The following is a 20,575-nucleotide window of genomic DNA, read 5'->3' as shown; positions in this document are numbered from 1 at the left end:
TTATTGTGACTACGCTAGGGAAGTAGCATCTGATATAATCTCGAACGGTAAGATGCAGTTTGCATGCATTTAGATTAATAGTAATGAACGAGTCGTTGGGCAAATGCTTTGTATGTATCAGAGGTAACAGGAGGAAAAGGCTAAAGGTAATAGCTCTTTGAAGAGCTGAGTAGGAGGCTTATCAGTAGAAGGTGGTCCATTGGGGCAAATGAGGCGCTGCCCCACCAGCCTCGGTGTGCCCTCAGCCAGGACCCACCTGCCTGCTGTCTTGCTCACAACCTGTCCAGAAGCTGGCTCTGTCTGTCAGCTTCCTCCTTTTCCTCCTCCTCCTTCGTCTCAGTGTTGCTCTAGTGCAGGCATGTCCAACAGGTAGATCGTGATCTACTGGTAGATCACTGGACATCTGCAGTAGATCACTGGTAGATCATTGGTTCCCCCCAAAGTAGCTGAACATCTGTGGCTCCCCTAAAAAAACCTCAACATTTTACCTACTCCCTGAAAAAACTCAACCACTTTGACCTGAACCCCCCCCCCCCATGGGTCTTCCTCCTTCTTAATAAAAGCTCAACAACTTTGACCTAAACCTCAAAATTGGGGGTAGATCACTGCCAGTTTTTAACTCTGTGAGTAGATCGCAGTCTCTTGGGAGTTGGCCACCCCTGCTCTAGTGTAACTCAGCAGGAAGGAGGATGGGGGCAAAAATAGAGTTGATTGGTTCTGCCTGTCATTGGCTCTGGCGCCACCTGCTGTTGGGTTCCCTGCCTTCTGCCCTACCAGTCCCAACGTGCACCACCCATCAGTGGTGTTGATGTTCCTTTGCGAATCATCCAGGCGGACGTTCCTTGCACAACCTATTCAGCACTTTTTCTTCCTGGCCTGTGTGCGTATGTACAAAGGCACTGAAGGTAGAACAGGGTAAAAAAGAGGTCCGTTGGCAGAACGGACGGGTGGCAGATATCAGCACCAGGCGTTGTCTCGCTGATGGGGGATCAGGCACCACAAATGAGCCCCACCCACCCCCCATTTGCTCCCCATGAAGATAAAAACATTTCAGCTTAACTGAACAGCTTTTAAATAGTGACCAGGGTGCAAGTTGTCTGCCAGCAACAGCTCTGGTTTAGGGTGGTTTCTGGCAACTGGTTCATCTGTTGTGATTCTTAAAGAGTTCTAGCCTTCACTTAAGTAAACGAAAATGTTTCTAGTCCTGTGGGTTAAGGAACTGAGACTAAAAAAAGATAGTCTTCTGGCAAGTCTGTAGAGAAAGGAAACAAGGCTGTACTCCGGTCCCAGCTTCTCTGCCTTCCTGTCTTGCAGCCCACACCTTTTTAAAAGAAAAAGCAAATTACTTACGGCAGGGGCTCCCAATAGCTTCCCTGATGTACTAGCTTTCTGTGAGCAGAAAATTTCCTGAAGGAGCTTTCAATCTCCCTTTCACAGTCCGCCCTGATACAATTCAGGCACATTTATTGAAAATATTTCTCCTCCCCCTGCTGCCACCTTCTGTACAATGTTAACTTTTATAAGAATATATGATTAATATTAATGGAAGCTATTGCCCTGTAACTGAGAATAGAGCAGGTTCTCTCTCTCTCCCTCCCTCCCTCTCCCTCTCTCCTGATACTCTTATTGCAGCTCATTGGATGTATTTAACATTTGTGAACAGAGTTTAATTTAAGAGCATGCACTTTTGAAAGTAGTAACTGGAACCTGTGCTCCTCTCAGCCTCTGCTGCACTGTATAGTCCGTTATTTAATGTGTAGAAATATGCCAGCGTTTACACCATTTGTGAACCCTTTTGATAACTTTTGGGACAAAGTTTATCGTATAAAGTTTTGATGCAGTTTTTCTAGGACGGATTAAGATGTTTTACAGGATCCTCTCTTACTTGCGATAGTTTGGGGTTAGAGTCATTTGTTGGACTGAACTGCCACCAAGCAAACGAGTCCCACATTCATCCTCACTGCATGTCCTGCAGGACTTATCCCCCTACTCAGGATTTTGTATTTTCTCTCTTGACTATGAGAGAGGGGGGGGGAAAGGATGGAGAGAATTAACTTTCTTAGTCTGCAGACAGCTTGAGGTGAGAACTGAAGAAACTAATAATTCTCTAAAATCTATTGGTAGCTCATACTGAGACTTCATTACTTATTTAATAGTTGACACCCACCTCAAGTCACAAAAAGCAACTCACATCATCTCCTGTTTCCCCTTCACGACCAAAAGCATTGCCTCTCCTCTACCTGCTTTCCCAAATACCGTATTTTTCGCTCCATAAGACGCACTTTTTTCCTCCTAAAAAGTAAGGGGAAATGTCTGTGCGTCTTATGGAGCAAATGCATGGTCCCTGGAGCCGAATTGCCTAAGGGCCAAAAGCAGATCGTGCTCTTTTTTTTTACAAAGAGAGAAGAGGGTGTTGAAAGGAAGCCGCTGAACAGCTGTCCAGCAAGTGATCGGGAGAAAGATAAGGCTCCCTTTCCAGCCCTGCCCCCTTGCCCAGGCCTCCGTTGTTGAATGCAGAGGGAGGCTGTCTGTTTCCCTAGCGACATGTGACTGGCCGATTAGATTATCTGTCGGGAAACTGTAGAAATGGCTGTAGGACTAGAAGCTGCAGAACTGTGAGTTGGACCCCATAAAAACGGGGCTTTTCCTCTTTGCAAAAAAAGCTGCACCACTTTCAGCTGATCCTCAAAAAAACAGGTCTTTCCCCCCTTTCCTCCTCTAAAAACTAGGTGCGTCTTATGGAGCGAAAAAATACGGTGCATCTTGTTCCCCTTCTAATTTCAGCATATCAGTGGAATGAGCTCCATCTGTGTTTTCATTTTTCTTTTCTTAAAAGGAAAGGTCTTCAAAACTTAGCCTGTGACCCTCAGCAAGCTTAGAGATTATCCAAAGGGTCAGAAAAATCTCTTGCTACAGTGATTGGGTGGGGATGGCGTTTTTGAATGAACCAGCGCACAAACTCCCTTCAGCATAGAAAACTGTCATGCCAGAAAGTGCATTTCTCTCTCTTTTTAGGAACGGGCTTTTTTTCTTTTCACCTGTGTTGCATTCACACGCGTGGATGCTTTCTTCTTCAATTGTGTCATTACTTCATCTATGGAAGCGTCGCATGAAGTCAGTGGGGTTTCTTTTCAAGGCAACGTAGTTGGCGTTCAGGTTTTTGATGACACTGGGCAGCTGTGCCAATCCCTATACAGATTTCCACAGGACCCAGGGGAATCCAAAGGGTCAAGTGCAGGACAAAAGTTTGTGCAATGTGGGTAACCAACTGCACAGCTAGTTCTGTGCTTCCACCTGGGCCCCCTTGGCTGGTTCAAAGCTGGCACTGCTGTCGGTCAGCCACTTTCATTCTGGTGATCTGCAACCTGCAGGGAAGCCACATACGCAGTGCAAAGTGCTTTATGGTCTTGCTTTTCCCCGCAGCATCTTAGCCCAGTGTGCTTACTGCCTCCTGGTTTTACAGATGGGGTAACAGGCTGCCCAAACCAACCTCAAGGCGAGCCAAGGATTGCCAGGCCAAAGCCCACAGCCCCATCCTCTTGACCATAACGGCCATTCTTTATTTGTGTCTTTTAACAAAGGAGGAAGTGCAAGTTTGATACGCTGTTTTCACATATTTTGAGTTGGTTTTTTAAAATAAAAATAAAAAAGGGCATGATTGGGGAAATTAATGAGACATATCTCAGTCAGTAGAGCATGAGAATCTCAGGGTTGTGGGTTCGAGACCCACACTGGGGGAAAAGATTCCTGCATTGCCCGGGGTTGGACTAGATGACCCTCGAGGCCCCTTCCAGCTCTACAGTTCTTTGATTCTGTGAGCCTAGTTCTCACTGAGGTGGTCTGTGTCTGAGTTTGTCTATGGGTGGGGGGCTTTCAGGGTGGAAATTCCTCCAGTGCTAAATAAATTCCCTGCTCATGGAAAACCAGCGTGTAAGGGAGAAGGTTAGAGTAGAACCCTTCTCCTAACAGCTTTGAACCACAATCTATGGTCTGAAGCGGCAGAACCCAGATGTTGAGTTGATCACGTTACTGAACGCCGGGTCTTCACAGCAGTGTTTGGAACAATTTTCCCGTGTTACTGCTATCCCATTACTATATCTCGTTTATGTAACGGGATTATATCCAACCAAGTTTTACTCAAAGTAGATCCATTGAATTGAATGGACCTAAGTTAGCCGTGCCCATTACTTTCATTGGGCATGACTAGCATTGTACACAACTCAATCCAACAAATTGATTATTTCAAACCATGCTGAAAAGGGGCACAGTTAAGAATGTATTTTGAAAAGGACACATACAAGGTGGTTTTGTGCTGCTTCAGTAAACGATGCCCATTCCCGCTTCCTCATTCCACACTTGGGTTTTGTTTTTGTAACAGCCCACTAATGCCACATTTTAATTTATAAAATTAACAGGCAGGTTAGGATTTTAAGCAAGCTCCCATCCCCTTTTTATTTTCAAACCAAAGAGATTCCTCATACTTTTTTTGCGTGTACCATTTTCCTGAAGATGTTTTTGCACTGTATTATAAAAAGACTGATCTTTCTTCTCTGTCCGAGTCATTTTTTGCATGAGTGTACATATGTATATATACTAACGGACAATTTAAAGTCAAAGAATAAATGACCTTTTTGTAATTACTTGTGACCTGTGATTTGTACAGCATAGGGCTGGTAAGTCCTGTCCCTTTCATAAGTCCTCTTGCAACTCTTCAGGGTCCTGAAAGGTCTGTAGGTCCAGCCCTCAGCTCTGCATCTAAGGGACGCTCTTGTCTTGTGGCTGGTCAAAACAGATGAAAGGGAGCTTAGAAAACAGATACCCACAAGTGTTATGACATGAAGAAAAAACCTCTCTACACACTTTCTCCTTGCGATGCATAATTTTATCAACTTCTGCCATGTCACTTCTTACAAACTTCCATCTCTCTCCCTCCTTCCATCCCTCTCTCTGCCCCAAAGGCTTTCTCCTCCCAAAAGCAACCTATAGTCTGACTTGGTAAAAAGCAGCTTCCTGTTTGCCAGTGTTGCCTACTCTGCTTGGCAGTGGCAAATCAGGTTCTTTTAGGGAAATAATCTTCCCCCACCCTCTTTCCTCCCCCCATTTCTTTTCAATTTATCTGTGTTGTTTTAATTTGTACAAACCACCTTGAGTCCCGGTCTTGGGGTAAAGGCAGGATTTAAATAACTATTATAATCTTTCCTACCAGCTGCCCCCTGATCCTTTTTATCTGAAGCTGCAGGGTTCTAGTTATTTTTGTTTACGTATAAGCGTTTTTATCTCATGTTTCCATAGAGTATATCAAGGCGGCTTACGACGAACAAAATAATAAAATGAGCCTACAGACGTAGGAGCCAACTCCTAGGGCTCAAGTTCCCTTCCATCTGCCCCTCCCAATCAAATATATGAGGGGGCTGGGCTCCCCTAAAGATGATGGGCATTGGGCATTGCCATTCAAATGGTGCTTGTGTGCCGCACCTTGTGTTTGATTATGCAAGGCGGGGCTTCCCTGCCCCCCCCCCCCAATATTTTATTTCAGTTGGCAAATACCCTACCCCTGAATGGGGTAACTGTGCCCCTGAGGGACCAGGTGCGCAGCCTGGGAGTCATTTTGGACTCACAGCTGTCCATGGAAGCACAGGTTAATTCTGTGTCCAGGGCGGCTGTCTACCAGCTCCATCTGGTACGCAGGCTGAGACCCTACCTGCCCGCGGACTGTCTCACCAGAGTGGTGCATGCTCTGGTTATCTCCCGCTTGGGCTACTGCAATGCGCTCTACGTGGGGCTACCTTTGAAGGTGACCTGGAAACTACGATTAATCCAGAATGCGGCAGCTAGACTGGTGACTGGGAGTGGCCGCCGGGACCATATAGCACCGGTCCTGAGAGATCTGCATTGGCTCCCAGTACGTTTCCGAGCACAATTCAAAGTGTTGGTGTTGACCTTTAAAGCCCTAAACGGCCTCGGTCCTGTATACCTGAAGGAGCGTCTCCACCCCCATCATTCAGCCTGAACACTGAGATCCAGCACCGAGGGCTTTCTGGCGGTTCCCTCACTGCGAGAGGTAAAGCTACAGGGAACCAGACAGAGGGCCTTCTCGGTAGTGGCGCCCGCCCTGTGGAACGCCCTCCCATCAGGGGTCAGAGAGATAAACAACTACCTGTCATTTAGAAAATACCTGAAGGCAGCCCTGTTTAGGGAAGTTTTTAATTTGTGACTTTGTATTGTATTTTGGTATTTGTTGGAGGCCGGCCAGAGTGGCTGGGGAGACTCGGCCAGATGGGCAGGGTATAAATAATAAATTATTATTATTACTGCCTACAAATATCCGTAAGAGTCCGAGAACGCATCAGTAGATACTGGTTGGTGAAAAGGAGAATTTCATGTTGCGAAGACCTGGGAAAAGGCAAGGGTGGTTCCTGGTGAACGTCTCCTAGCAGGGAGTTCCACAGGGCAGCACGTGCCATGCTAAAGGCTTGGCCCCGAGTGAAGGCTGACCAAACCTCAAGGTATGGGGAACCACAAGAAGTGCCTCACCAAAGGATCTCGGCAGTGGAGGTGGAGCCGAAGGAGTCAGGCAGCCTTTTACTGTGGTCCGAAGTCGTTTAGACCCCTGTGAATTGATTACGGCATTGAACTTGGCACTTCTTTAATGCAAAGTGTGGGATGTGATACATAAGTAGCAGTCAAGTACGACATTCCTTGTTTTCCTAGAGTGGACATGCGGGGGAATGTTTGGTCCAGCCATTTGAAAACTCTTGTTTCCTCCTGGCTGGGACATACTTCCTTTGAATGTGACTGAATGTGGGCGTGACCTTACCTGCCCAGGTAACAAAAGGGCAAGGCACGCAGCACACCCCCTCTCTTTGATTCATCCTTTTCCATCTTCCTTTGTTGTGTGAACTCCAGTGACTGCCAGTCTGCAGTCACTGGCATTAACCCCCATATGGGGTAGATCCACGTGTACATATTTGAAACTAAGTCTGCCTTCAGGGATCCAACTGTGAACTGATGATGTGAGTATACTACTTTTATATACTTTAAACAAGATTGTGGTGTGTTTATTCTTTTAAGAGGGATATAAGGGGACTTACCAGGAACCTAATATTGAGAGGCTTAAACAAGCCTGCAACCAGCTATCTGTTGTGCGTTTGAAAGGGGAATGTAAAACTCTGCCAAGTTATAGAACTTGCTAGCGCACGTTAGGAAGGATATTAATAAATATATCCCCTCCTGCCTCCCTGAACATTCCCCCACAAAGCATGTGTTTTGCCACTAAGCTGTGAATTGTTCCAAATCCCTTCATGAATTCGATCTGTTTCCCTCTCCTTCCTGCACCTCCTGTCAGTCCGAAAAAGAAAGGGGGAGCTGGATGCGCTCAATGGTTTGTCGCTTCTCTTGTTTGAGCTTGTGAAACAGGCGCACCAGTTGATGTCGGCAGAGGAAGCAATTAGGGGCAGCTTTCCCTTTTGAAGTTGTGGATAAAAGCGGCCTGGGCGTGTTCCAACCATCAGAAGTGGAGCGCCACACGCAGTGGGAAATGGGGAGATTAAAATATTTCTGAGAACGGTTGGGAATTTTGAAGCACGCTGCACTGCTTTGAAATTAAAAGGGACATGGGATGTTATTGGCTACTGAGGAAAGAGCTTGGGAGGCCACAGAATAATATCATCATGCTATTTCAGTGAACTCAACCCAGGACCCACTTTTAACCCAAACAGGCATCTGGGGATGCTTTTTTTCATGGGGGGAAGTGCTCCTCTTGCGACCCAACTTTGGGGATCAGGCCGTGACACGCTGGCGGGCTCCAACCCATCAGTTAAAGACCTGTGGTTTGTAGGAATTCTGTGCATTCCAGTGCCACCCACAAGCCAGTTGGATTTGATTTTAATCAAATAGATTTAAATCACAATTTAAATCACTAGTCAGTAAGACTTGATTTAAATCTTTTTTTTTTTTTTTTTACAGAAAGACTAATTCTTGCTGGAATAATCTTGATATTTACAACCAGATAAAGGTTTCATTTTTGGAACAATAAATTTTCAGAGTAGTTTTTACCGTTGTATCAGAAATTACTGATTAGAAATACATTGACAGATAATTATGAAATTATTGTGAGGTTTAATAAGTTAACTGTTTATATTTGGACAACTTTTCTGCTGTACTTTATTGGAAGAAGAAAAACAATCATTTCCTTAATGACAATTGAAACAATTTATTTAACTAAAACAATAACATTATAGCATCCATCCTAGTATCCATGTTTGTTAACTGACGTGGTTAAACGATTTTTATTTTTTTAAAACACCTTAGACTGAGTTTTATCAGTCTTAAATCCTTATTTCCTGATGAATAGCCTTTGGACTATAATGTAACTTTAATAGAAAACTATCTTTAGAAAGATTTTCCCTCCAAAAGCATTTTATTTTAAAAATCCATTTAAAAAACAAAACAAAACCTGATTTAAATTTTAAAAAACCCGATTTCAATAAAAAATTGATTTTTTTGATTTTTTTTTTAAATCATTGCTTTTTATCCACCCTGTCCATAAGCATGGGCTAAAGGCAGGAAAGCCACCCCAGCTCTCCAGCTGTGACATGTGATTAAAATAAACGGCCGGCTGTCTTGGTGCAAAGAACCTGGGGAAAATCTTTTCTGCATAATGTCCTCTTGGGCAGCAGAGGGCAGTGATACACCAACCATCAACACACAGGCAAGGTAGGGCAGAGAAGGGATGGAGAATTACCTAGCTGATCTCCTCTTTGTCTTTCTGCTATTAATATGAGGATGAGGATGATGATGCTGGTTACATTTATTACCCACCCGTCCCTAGCAGATCCCAATTAAGCGGTGTATAAATTTTATTATTTAACAAATGAATTCCTTGCAGACATTTCCTTGCAGATGAATGCAGTGCCTGGAGACAGACAGTGGCCAGAGGATGAAGCGGAGAGAGAAGAAACGCCATAATAATAATAATAATAATAATAATAATAATAATATAATTTATTTGTACCCCGCCCATCTGGCTGGGTTTCCCCAGCCACTCTGGGCTGCTCCCAACAGAATTAAAAGCACAATAGAACATCAAACATTAAAAACTTTCCTAAACAGGGCTGCCTTCAGATGTCTTCTAAAAGTCAGATAGTTATTTATTTCCTTGACATCTGATGGGAGGGCGTTCCACAGGGCGGGCGCCACCACCGAGAAGGCCCTCTGCCTGGTTGCATCTGCAGCAGCACAACCAGACACCTTCATCTGGCCCAGCTGTAACAAAATTGTGCGTGTGTGTGTGTCTCCAAACAATTCTCAGCGCTGTTAAGAAACTACAATTCCCATGATTCTTTGGGGCAAGCTGTGACTGTTAATGCGACCTCGTAGTGCTTCAAATATATAGTACGGATGTGGCCTAATGCAGCTGGCTGGAGATCAAGGCTGCACACAAACCATAAATTTAAAGCACACCCCGCAAAGAATCCTGGGAACTGTAGTTTGCTTCTGATGGAGCTGCAATTCCCAGCACCCATAGCAAACTACACCTGCCAGGATTCTTTGGGGGGGGGGTGCTTTAAATGCAAATCCATCGAACCTCCAATGGGGAAGGTTCTCAGGCAGGGTGGAGGGTGAGAGGATCTGTCCATGCGATGACCACCAGGTGGAAAGCCTTGTTCATATGGTTTTTCACTGCAAACTTTACGAAGATCTCCGCCAGCAATTCCTTGACCAGCTCTGTATCCCTAGAAGGAGACCAGAGCGGGAAGTCTTACATTTCCTACTAACGGGGACTGTTACCTACATTTGCTCTTTTCTCGTCGTAATATTCTGCAGTTGTCTGAGTTATCAGGAGTCCCAGAGATGTGATTGTGGACAGCGGAGTCTTGTCTCTTTTCTTTTCTAACATAGTCTGTGCCACTGTGAAAGTATTAATCCGCTTCTGTTTGTATGTATGTTTGTTTGTTTGATGCCAATAAAAGGTTGATGATGATGAAATGTCTGGTCTGTATGCAGCCTTGGAAAGAATGCACTCACAAGGGATATTCTCCTGATGTTAATTTAACTACCCCCAGCTCCCTAGGATGCTAGCAAAGGCACAGGAACAGGGCCAGTGAAAATGTTGGCAACCCATGCCGACCTCCATCCTGTTTCAACCAGCTCCATTTATCTCTAAATTCTGTTACAGAAGCTCTGTTACAGAGACTGAGAGGGGAAAAAAAAAGATTTCGTTTATGTCTGGGGAAAGATTAAAAAAAGCAATGTACACCCCATGGGCCTCAGAAGTAATATTGCTTTCTTCTAGGGCTCCTGAGACAAGCATTTCTATTTTCATTAGCTTAAAAAGCCGCGTTCCCCCCCCTGCATTCTCCCCAGCTGTGCTGAACATATTAAAAGTCTGTGCTCTAGAATTTAATAAAATGCACACACACACCCCAAATCTTAAACGGCATGGCACTTTTTTTTGTCAAGGCTGCATCTATATCTCTCTCCATTTATGATATTTGAAACTCTCTTTCTATATTGGCAGGTGGCCCTGTTATTTAATAACAATAATATAAATTTAGTTAGGCTTCTGGGTTACACGGAAGGGTGGGCCACGAATATCGGGCACTGCTGCGGTTTGCAAGGCGAGTGAGAGGGGCGCGTGGTTGAATTGCCTAAAATTAGGCGTGGCGGGGAGAAAGCGGACGGAGGAAATTTTTCTCCTAACACTGCAGCTCGTGGAAACGCAAACAGGGAGAGTGTTAGCAGATTCAGAACAGACAGGGCGAGGGGGAAGCCCTAAGTCACACAGCACACCGTTAAATGGTGGAACTCACTTCCACAAGAGGCAGTGGTGGCGACCCACTTGGATGGCTTTGCCAGAGGATTAGACTAATTTGTGGAGGTAAAGGCTATCAGTGGCAACTGGCTATGGTGGTCGTGTTTTATTCTATTATTATTATTATTATTATTATTATTATTATTATTATTATTATTATTACCGTATTTTCCGGCGTATAAGACGACTGTGACGGTAACATGAAGGTGCTGGAGGTGAAATAGTTAAACCAGGTTACCAATCAGAACCCAGAGGGGGTGGAGTCAGAGTGACAGTTAGTTGGCAGTTGAGAATCATAGAATCATAGAGTTGGAAGAGACCACAAGGGCCATCCAGTCCAACCCCCTGCCAAGCAGGAAACACCATCAAAGCATTCCTGACAGATGGCTGTCAAGCCTCCGCTTAAAGACCTCCAAAGAAGGAGACTCCACCACACTCCTTGGCAGCAAATTCCACTGTCGAACAGCTCTCACTGTCAGGTTCTTCCTAATGTTTAGGTGGAATCTTCTTTCTTGTAGTTTGAATCCATTGCCCCGTGTCCGCTTCTCTGGAGCAGCAGAAAACAACCTTTCACCCTTGAGATAGAGTGGGAGTTTAGTTGTGGGAGTGGGTTGGAATTGGGAGGTTGGTTGGAGTGGAAGTGAGTTAGGAAAAAGTGTGCGTAGGTGAAGTTAATGTAACAGGAAAACTGAGTCAAGACCAGTTAGGAGATTGGAAAACAAGTAAAGAGCTGAGAGGTGATTAAGTGAGGGAGAGCTGGTAGAGGGTGTTATGGGTCTGGGAAGACCCATGTTTGACGTTGTTTGCAATCGTTTATGAAACCACAATCGTTTTGCAATCGTTTATGAAACCACATGCTTGTTATTCTGTAATAAATAAACATAAGTTTGATGTTACAATTTAACCCTGACTGGACTCAATAGATTTACCAGGTAGGGCCTGGTTGGTGGCAGCGAGAGAAGAGAGCGTGGCGGCACAGGGATCAATCGACCGTGAAATGTCCGGGGACCCTGTGTTGCGATCGCCACAACTGCCTCCAACTTTTCCAGTTAAAATATAGAGTTTGAGATATACAGTATATTCTGGCGTATAAGACTACATATTAATCCGGGGAAATCTTCTCAAAAGTCAGGGGTCGTCTTATACGCCGGGTGGAGAATCTGCGGTCGAGTATATCTCAAACTCTATATTTTAACTGGAAAATTTGGGGGTCGTCTTATATGCCCAGTCGTCTTATATGCCGGAAAATACGGTACTCGACCACAGATTCTCCACCCGGCGTATAAGACGACCCCCGACTTTTGAGAAGATTTTCCTGGATTAAAAAGTAGTCTTATACACCAGAATATACAGTATTATTATTATTATTATTATTATTATTATTATTATTATTATTAACATTTGTATATTGCCCTACATCTGTAGATCTCAACATGAAATGACAGTACAGTGGAACCTTGGTTCTCAAACTTAATCCATTCCAGAAGTCCGTTCAACTCCCGGAACCGTTCAAAAACCAAGGCACGGCTTCCGATTGGCTGCAGGAACTTCCTGCACTCAAGCGGAAGCCGCGTCGGACGTTCGGCTTCCGAAAAACGTCCGTAAACCGGAATACTTACTTCTGGGTTTACGGCGTTCGGGAAAAGCCGATTTGTTCGTCGACTAAGCCATTCGAGAACCAAGGTTCCACTGTATAAAAACACACGAGATGCATAACAGAAATAAGAAGCAATCCGAAAATCCCTCCACCCACCCACAACACACTTAAAAGGGCATCAGATGTCGATCAGCCCAAGTCCTGGTTGAAGATGAATGTTTTCGCCTGGCACATAAAGATGTGAGACGAAGGCACCAAGTGACCTTCCCTGGGGAGAGCACTATAGACAATTATATGAAATGTACAAGGAAGCTAATAAAAAAGGGTTTAGCTACACAATCTCTAGATTCCAAAAAGAGGTTATAAAAGAAGATGTGAAGCTACTGAAGAAAGCCTATAGTATACTGCTAGAATGGAAAACGAAAGATGAGGAGGTCAAGTTGGTTATGATTAAATGGGCACAAGACATTGGACATAATATACAGTTTGAGGACTGGGGGAAATTGTGGAAGGCAGATCTGAAATTTACAGACTGTTCTCTTTTGAAGGAAAACTATTAAATAGTGGGTGGACATAGCAGACGACACAGTGATTCTCCAAGCAGCTCTGTTTATTCTCAGGCTGGAACAGAACTGGACTGAAGGGCTCAGCAGCCTGCTTATATAGAACTCGGCTACAAGCAACAGTAACAACTTTCTGTAGTTACCCAATCCCTGAACGTCACTTTCAATCCCTCATTTGCATGTGCGGACCTGAGTGAGAACTGCACACCCCTAGTGGCTTAGGGTGAGAACTTCAATACATAACAAAAACTATATGAAAATGATGTACAGATGGTATATTACACAGTAAAAATGGCAAAAATGTACAAAACAGGATCAAATACATGTTGGAAATGTAAAGAAAAAGAAGATACGTTTTATCATATGTGTTGGGAATGTAGAGAAATTAATTTTTTTGGGAGATGATATATAATGAATTGAAAAAAAATGTTTAGAATGACATTTGCTATAAAGCTGGAAGCATTTTTATTGGGGATTTTAGGTCAAGATTTGCCAAAGAAAATAAAGAATCTGTGGCAAGAGTCTTGCTAGCACAAGGCTGGAAGAAAGAAGAAATTCCAACGAAGGAACAATAGCAAGAAAAGCTGAAGAGCTATGCGGAACTGGGAAAACTAACATATGAACTACATGAGAAGGACAACCGGGACTTTGGGGAAGAAGGGGAACTTTTTACAAGCTATTTGAAAAAGCAACAAAGAGACTCACTGGCAGGTTTTGAATAAACATACACAATTTTTTTTAAATTAGTAGAATATGAATAAACAGGGAAATGATATGTACAATGCAGAAACAATATGAATAATGTTATGTACTGAGTTGAATAGGATCCAAAATGCAGCAGTCTGATTGGTCCTAGAACAATAGGATCCAGAATGCAGCAGTCTGATTGGTCCTAGAACAATAGGATCCAGAATGCAGCATTCTGATTGGTCCGCAGGAGTCACCCAATCCAGCTCCAGGTGGAAGTGAATCCACAACCCGATTGGCATACAGGAGTATCCCGGAATTAGCCAATCACGTGGGGCCCATTGTGTAAATAGTGTATATAAAGCAGACGTTTTGGAGGAACTGCATTCCTCGCTATAATGAGCTGAATAAAGAGCATGAAATCCACTCTTGACTCCGAGTATATTTCAAATAAATAAATTGGAAAAGGGAACTGAGGGAGTCCAAGGAGGGTGGGAGAGAGAGGGGGGTGGGGAGGGGGAGGGAAAGGGGGTAAAATGTAATTGGTTGTAGTATTGAAAAGTGTATTGATTTAAATTTTTCTTAATAAAAATATTATTTAAAAAGATGTCAAATCAGCCCAAGCTCTGGTTGAAGAGGAATGTTTTCGCCTGGCACCTAAAGATGTGAGACGAAGGCACCAGGTGAGCTTCCCTGGGGAGAGCATTCCACCAACGGGGAGCGAATGCAGAAAAGGCCGGTTCTTGCGTTGCCACCCTCTGGACCTCTCATGGAGGAGGCATATGGAAAAGGTCCTCCGATGGGTCAGTTCCCAAGTTCCTATTCTGCAACTCCTGCAGCTGATGGTGACATGTGATTCTACAATGGTGAGAACCCACAGCTCTCAGAGATCCAGAATGAACAGCACAAGGTCAACATTCCTGCCTCCTGGCCTCCGGTTTGTGTCTGCCTTCCGCTTGACATTTTAAAAGCTAAAACTTTTCAGGTCTGGGAAACATCAACAAAGCCCTCAGTTTTTTTGGCCTCGTTTGGAGCAGGCCACATCCAGTCTTTTTTCTAGTATATTTTTCAAAGGTTACTGGACATCTTTAGAAACAGCAGAGTTCCAAGCCCCAACCAGGCTGATTCACGAGTCGTTGTGAGCATTCTTTAAAGATTTTTATGGGGAAGGTTCAGAAAGGTTCATATGGAGAGAAGCGGTCCTTGAGGTATTTAAGGCTTTATAGGTCAAGACTAGCACTGTGAATTGGGCCCAGAGACTAAGTGATATCCAGTACACTTGGGCCAGATTTGGTGTAAGATGTTCAAACCGTCTTGCCCCGGTGAGCAACCTGGACACCAAATTCTTCACCGGCTGAATTTTCTGAATCGTTTTCAGAGGCAGCCCTATGTATAACACGTGACTACTGGAGGCAGTGATGCTTCTGAATCTCAGTTGCTGAGAATCGCAGGTGGGGAGAGGGGTGTTGCACCCGGGTTCTGCTTTTGGGCTTCCTGCAGGCAACCAAGGTGAGAACAGCATGCTGGACTCAGTAGGCTCTAGGCCTCATCCAGCAGGACTATTTTTATGCTCCTGTCGACCTGGATTGGCGATGGTCTCTTGCTTCCTCAGCTGACGCCATACACCTTGGGAGTTTGGGTATTTGTGTGTGTGTGTTTTATTTATTTATTAAGTTAAAATTAAATACCATCCTCCTTCACAAGATCTCAGGGTGGCACACAGAATAAAATGCAAGAATCCTAGAATCATAGAGTTGGAAGAGACCACAAGGGCCATCCAGTCCAACCCCCGGCCAAGCAGGAAACACCATCCAAGCATTCCTGACAGATGGCTGTCAAGCCTCTGCTTAAAGACCTCCAAAGAAGGAGACTCCACCACACGCCTTGGCAGCAAATTCCACTGCTGAACAGCTCTTACTGTCAGGAAGTTATTCCTAATGTTTAGGTGGAATCTTCTTTCTTGTAGTTTGAATCCATTGCTCCGTGTCCACTTCTCTGGAGCCACAGAAAACAACCTTTCTCCCTCCTCTATATGACATCCTTTGATATATTTGAACATGGCTATCATATCACCCCTTCACCTTCTCTTCTCCAAGCTAAACATACCCAGCTCCCTAAGCCGTTCCTCATAAGGCATCGTTTCCAGGCCTTTGACCATTTTGGTTGCCCTCCTCTGGACACGTTCCAGCTTGTCAGTATCCTTCTTGAACTGTGGTGCCCAGAACGGGACACAGTACTCAAGGTGAGGTCTGACCAGAGCAGAATACAGTGGTACTAGCTGCATCACACTGTAGTTTGGGAACTGTAGTTTGTTAAGGCTGCTGGGAACTAGTTCCGTGAGGAGGAACTGCAGTTCCCAAGATTCCTGTGGGTCGAAGTTAATGTGCTTTAAGTGTGCTTGGAATGTGCTTCAGATGGATGGGTGGTGTGTTACTCTTTGCCAACAAAGCCATTCTGAGTACAAGCTTACACATAACCGTTATGGAGTCATTAGGGAAACAAATGGAAGGTCGAATCCTTTTTGGTTTTAGGAATATTTTTTATTGGGTTTTAAAAGTGTAGAGTTATAACAATACCAAATAGATATCCACATTTAGATATTTCTCTGAATCTCTAGACTTCCCCCCATCCCCTCCTTGAGTCGTATTGTCAATGTTTTCAACTGCATATTTTAAACCTGTCCATATTGTCCATAGTTACAAGTGTTATTGTTGTTTAGTCGTTCAGTCGTGTCTTCCACTGCCTCCCGCAGTTTGGTAAGACTCATGTTGGTAGCTTCGAGAACACTGTCCAACCATCTCGTTCTCTGTCGTCCCCTTCTCCTTGTGCCTCCATCTTTCCCAACACCAGGGTCTTTTCTAGGGAGTCTTCTCTTCTCATGAGGTGGCCAAAGTACTGGAGCCTCAGCTTCACAATGTGTCCTTCCAGTGAGCACTCAGGGCTGATTTCCTTCAGAATGGATAGGTTTGATCTTCTTGCATTCCATGAGACTCTCAAGAGTCTCCTCCAGCACCATAATTCAAAAGCATCAATTCTTCGGCGATCAGCCTTCTTTATGGTCTAGCTCTCACTTCCATACATCACTACTGGAAAAACCATAGCTTGAACTATGGAGGAGGAGGAACCGGCAAGCCACTCCAGTATCCCTGTCAAGAAAACTACATGGACAAAGACATGTGTTATTAAAATCCTGCTAATGTTTTCATCTGCTTACAGTGGTTTCCTAAATCAATTATAATTCCCCCCCCCCCATTCTTTCTTAAAGTTTTTGTCTTCTTGGTTCCTGAGCCTTCCAGTCATTTTTGCCATTTTGGCACAGTCCATCAGCTTGGTTTGCCATTCCTTTCTGGTTGGGATTTTGTCTTCTTCGATCTCTGGGCTAGTAGCATCTGAGTGGCTGTTGTTGCATACATAAAGAGTATTTTCTGGTCCTTTGGGATATCGGTACCTCCAATTACTAATTAAAAAGCTTCTGGTTTTGTTTTTTTAAAATAAAAGTTATTTTAAATATTTTTTTTTCATTTTATTGTATATCATTTCCCAGAATGCTTTTGGAATGCTAACTGTCTGATGAAGCAGTAGCAGGAAGGAAGGAAGCAAAGTTTGTGGGGAAACAATCGACAAGTAGTTACTCAAAAAGGAATCTGAGAGGGAAGAATAGGTTTCCTTTCTGTCTATGACCCATGATTAAAAAAAACCATGCATCTCAGCTTTGCATATCTGGGTAGGCTTGGCTAAGTCAAAAATATTATAGACCAAAAACAGGACGGGGAAGATGACTGCCAAACATCAAGGGGCAGTGAGTTCCAGAGATGCCACATTGAGAGGTGGATTCCGTGAGAGTGCAGAACAAACTCCTTTTGGCATAAGGCGTAGCTTTGCTCTTTGCAAAACTATTTGCCAAGGAAAACCTGCGATGGCAGAATGGAGATTCTTCCGTCTTCTTTTCTGAGAGAGAAAGAGAAGGGGGGAGGGAACCAACCAACCTGTTACTTTAAGAGAGATTCTCATAGGGACAAGAAATGCCTGCTAGGGCATGCCTAGAAAAATGAAAAATTGGTTCCTCTTTCGGATGGATGGATTTCATTTTATCTGCCCTAGGCATTACATATTTGAGGAAGGAGAAAAAGCCCCCCCCCCTAGGAATGATAAAGATTAGGTTTTGAGAGACAATGCCGTCCATCTTCCTCATCAAATTCCACGGGGTTCAATGTTTTTCACTGTCAACTTTTCTTTTTATATATATCTGCCCCCCCCAACCTCTCAGCATCCTTGGAAATTTTCTACAGTGTAGCCAACAGGATTTCTGCCCCCATTCCAGATCAATGGCTTCTGTTTTAAATGTTTGTTTGGCGGCAACCCTTGAATAATTCAGCGACAAGAAAAGGTTGCTCAAAGGACTCCTTCCCTGCATTATTGTTTTCATTTTTTACATCGAGGACACAATTCAGGGCAGCATATAAGATGCCCAACTGGGTTAATCTGTTGATTTGTTTATGATCAGATGTGCCAGGTTGGGTTACAATAATATCAGTTTAAAATCAGGTGCAGGGAAGGGGCAGAAAAAGAGAGGGATTGGAAAATGGAACGGAGAGTCTGGAATCCTAAACAGGCGGGCCTCCACCCTGCAACATTTTGTTGCAGGTACCACTCATTAGAGGTGCCGTGAAATTTAATAAATGGGCATGTTGCTCTTATTAAATCTGTTGGTTGTAAGCCACTTTTAGGGTGCCACCGACTGGTGGAAAAGCAGAATTGTCATCATCATTTGACACCTAGTATGCCAGGAGATGGCTAGTTTAGAACCCTGACCTGCTACCTTTCTTTGTTCAGGGACTTCTTTCTTGTAGAGGAGCAACATCACCTGCTATTTTCCTAGCAGACACCTTTGATGATGAGAACAAAGGTTTTTGTCGGGGTAGCCGATGCCTTGCGGGCACCAGCTATGGGGCCAGCCTGCGGACAGCGCCGTGAAAAAAGGGTCCGCTGGCTGGAATCTGAAGGTTTGAGCTTGTTAGTTCGTGATGATGCCTCGTGAGTATCTGCAGGCGTCTGTCTGAACCAAAAAGGTTCCGGAGAGGAAAACCAAACCAAAAGGCGGCCAAAAAAACTAAGGGCCAAATAAAAGGATTTAAAGTACAAACGAAAATGAAATAAAACAACTAAGACTGCAGTCTGATGGAAGAAGTCTACCGCTGCCCTGCGTGGCTGGTTTCAGTTTCGCTTTTCTACCTGGGCTTGCCACGCAACAACGATCTTCCTGGGCTTGCCTCGCGCTTTCTCCACACCACAAACAGGGAGTGGCTACTATTTATTAGAAGAACAATCAACATCATAACAAGTACAACAACCAATGAAATTCCTGTTACCGGGCTAGATTTTGGCGGGAAGAAGACTAACGACCGTTACTAGATTTGAAGTTGGAGCCTTTTTCACCCGCGTAGGGATCCAGGCAGTAAGTTGCCTGTCGGATCCCCCTTTTTACCCTTCCTTCCAAGATGGAAGGATATCGTCAAGTAAACATAAACAAACATAGATAATCATAAATAACCATAAATGCACCCGGTTAATTAAAGCATTTACAAAACATATTCCAACAGGTTTTGCAACCCCTCACCATTTTTTTTTCTGCCACCTGCAAATTTAAGTTTGTGTGTGCAAACCCTTTTCTTCTCCTTCTAAGAATACCCGCCTGTCAAACTGGTAAGACAAATACCAAATTACATCGGGGCATGTGACATATGGCTCATAAACAGTGATGGATGGCAGTTTGCATCCCTCCCTCCAAGGAGGTGATCAGATCAGTTCATGCTCAGATATTCTGCTTCTTGTTTTTCACCTTTTCATCTTTTGACTGCTGAATTATGCAAAAGGGCACAGGCTGCAATTTGCTTTGTGTATTTCAGATTTCCTTTTACAGCCACAGGCACTGTGGAAACCCCCCATTTGTGTGTAACTGGTCACGAAATTACTGCCACCCTTCTCAGCCACTATAAGATAAGGAAAACTAAGTACATGCGGTGTTGCAGTGGTGAGGGAATGTGGGGGACCTAGGCTCCGGGGCTTTTTACAGACCAAGGGCACAGATATCATCTGCCCCAGAGTGATTGGCAGGTCCTCTTAGAGTTAGCATTAAGAAAGACAGAAAACATGGAAGATAATCACGAAATGACTGGATACGCCTCTCCTTTTCTTTGATGGAGTCCCTGCTTCGCAGTAGCAGTTTAAATGTTGCACTTCTTTGTGAGATTGTTCCACGTTTCTAATGAAAAGCTGAGGTCTGCATTTTAGCTGGCTGAAGAGCTTTTGTTAAAGGATTTTGCAGATTGAATCTGTGCAGCCAGGGGGGAACACTACTCAGTGCAATGAAGCTTTTCGTGCTGTTCCTAATAAATTGGGCACTTTGCTACATCAGAGGTGGGGAATTGGATCTAGCCGGTGGGTCATACGGTTAATTCAACCATTCCATGTAGGTCAATAGTGGAAGTGTGTGGGACTGTGCAAGGGACATTGACTGTTGGGCAGGAAAACCCAATCACTAGATCTCCTAATAATACCGGGCGATTGGCTGCTGACTTGTCCCACCCACCTGTCAAAGTTCATAGAATCATAGAATTGTAGAGTTGTAAAGGACCCAAGGGAAATCTCATCCAACCCCTTGCACTGCAAGAATATTAGCTAAAGCATCTATGACCTATGGCCACCCAAGCTCTGCTTAAAAATCTCCAAGGAAGTAGAGTCCACCACGTCCCAAGGGAGTCTGTTCCACAGTCAAACAGCTCTTACTGTCAGAAAGTGTTCCTGACCTTGAGTCAGAATCTCCTTTCTTGTACTGTAACTTGAAGCGATTGGTTTGAGTCCTACCCTCCGGAGCAGGAGAAAACAGGCTTGCTCCACCTTCAATGCAACAGTCCT

This window comes from Lacerta agilis, chromosome 12 (assembly GCF_009819535.1).
Source record: "Lacerta agilis isolate rLacAgi1 chromosome 12, rLacAgi1.pri, whole genome shotgun sequence".
Lineage (NCBI taxonomy): Eukaryota > Metazoa > Chordata > Lepidosauria > Squamata > Lacertidae > Lacerta > Lacerta agilis.
This window is presented reverse-complemented; position numbering follows the sequence as displayed.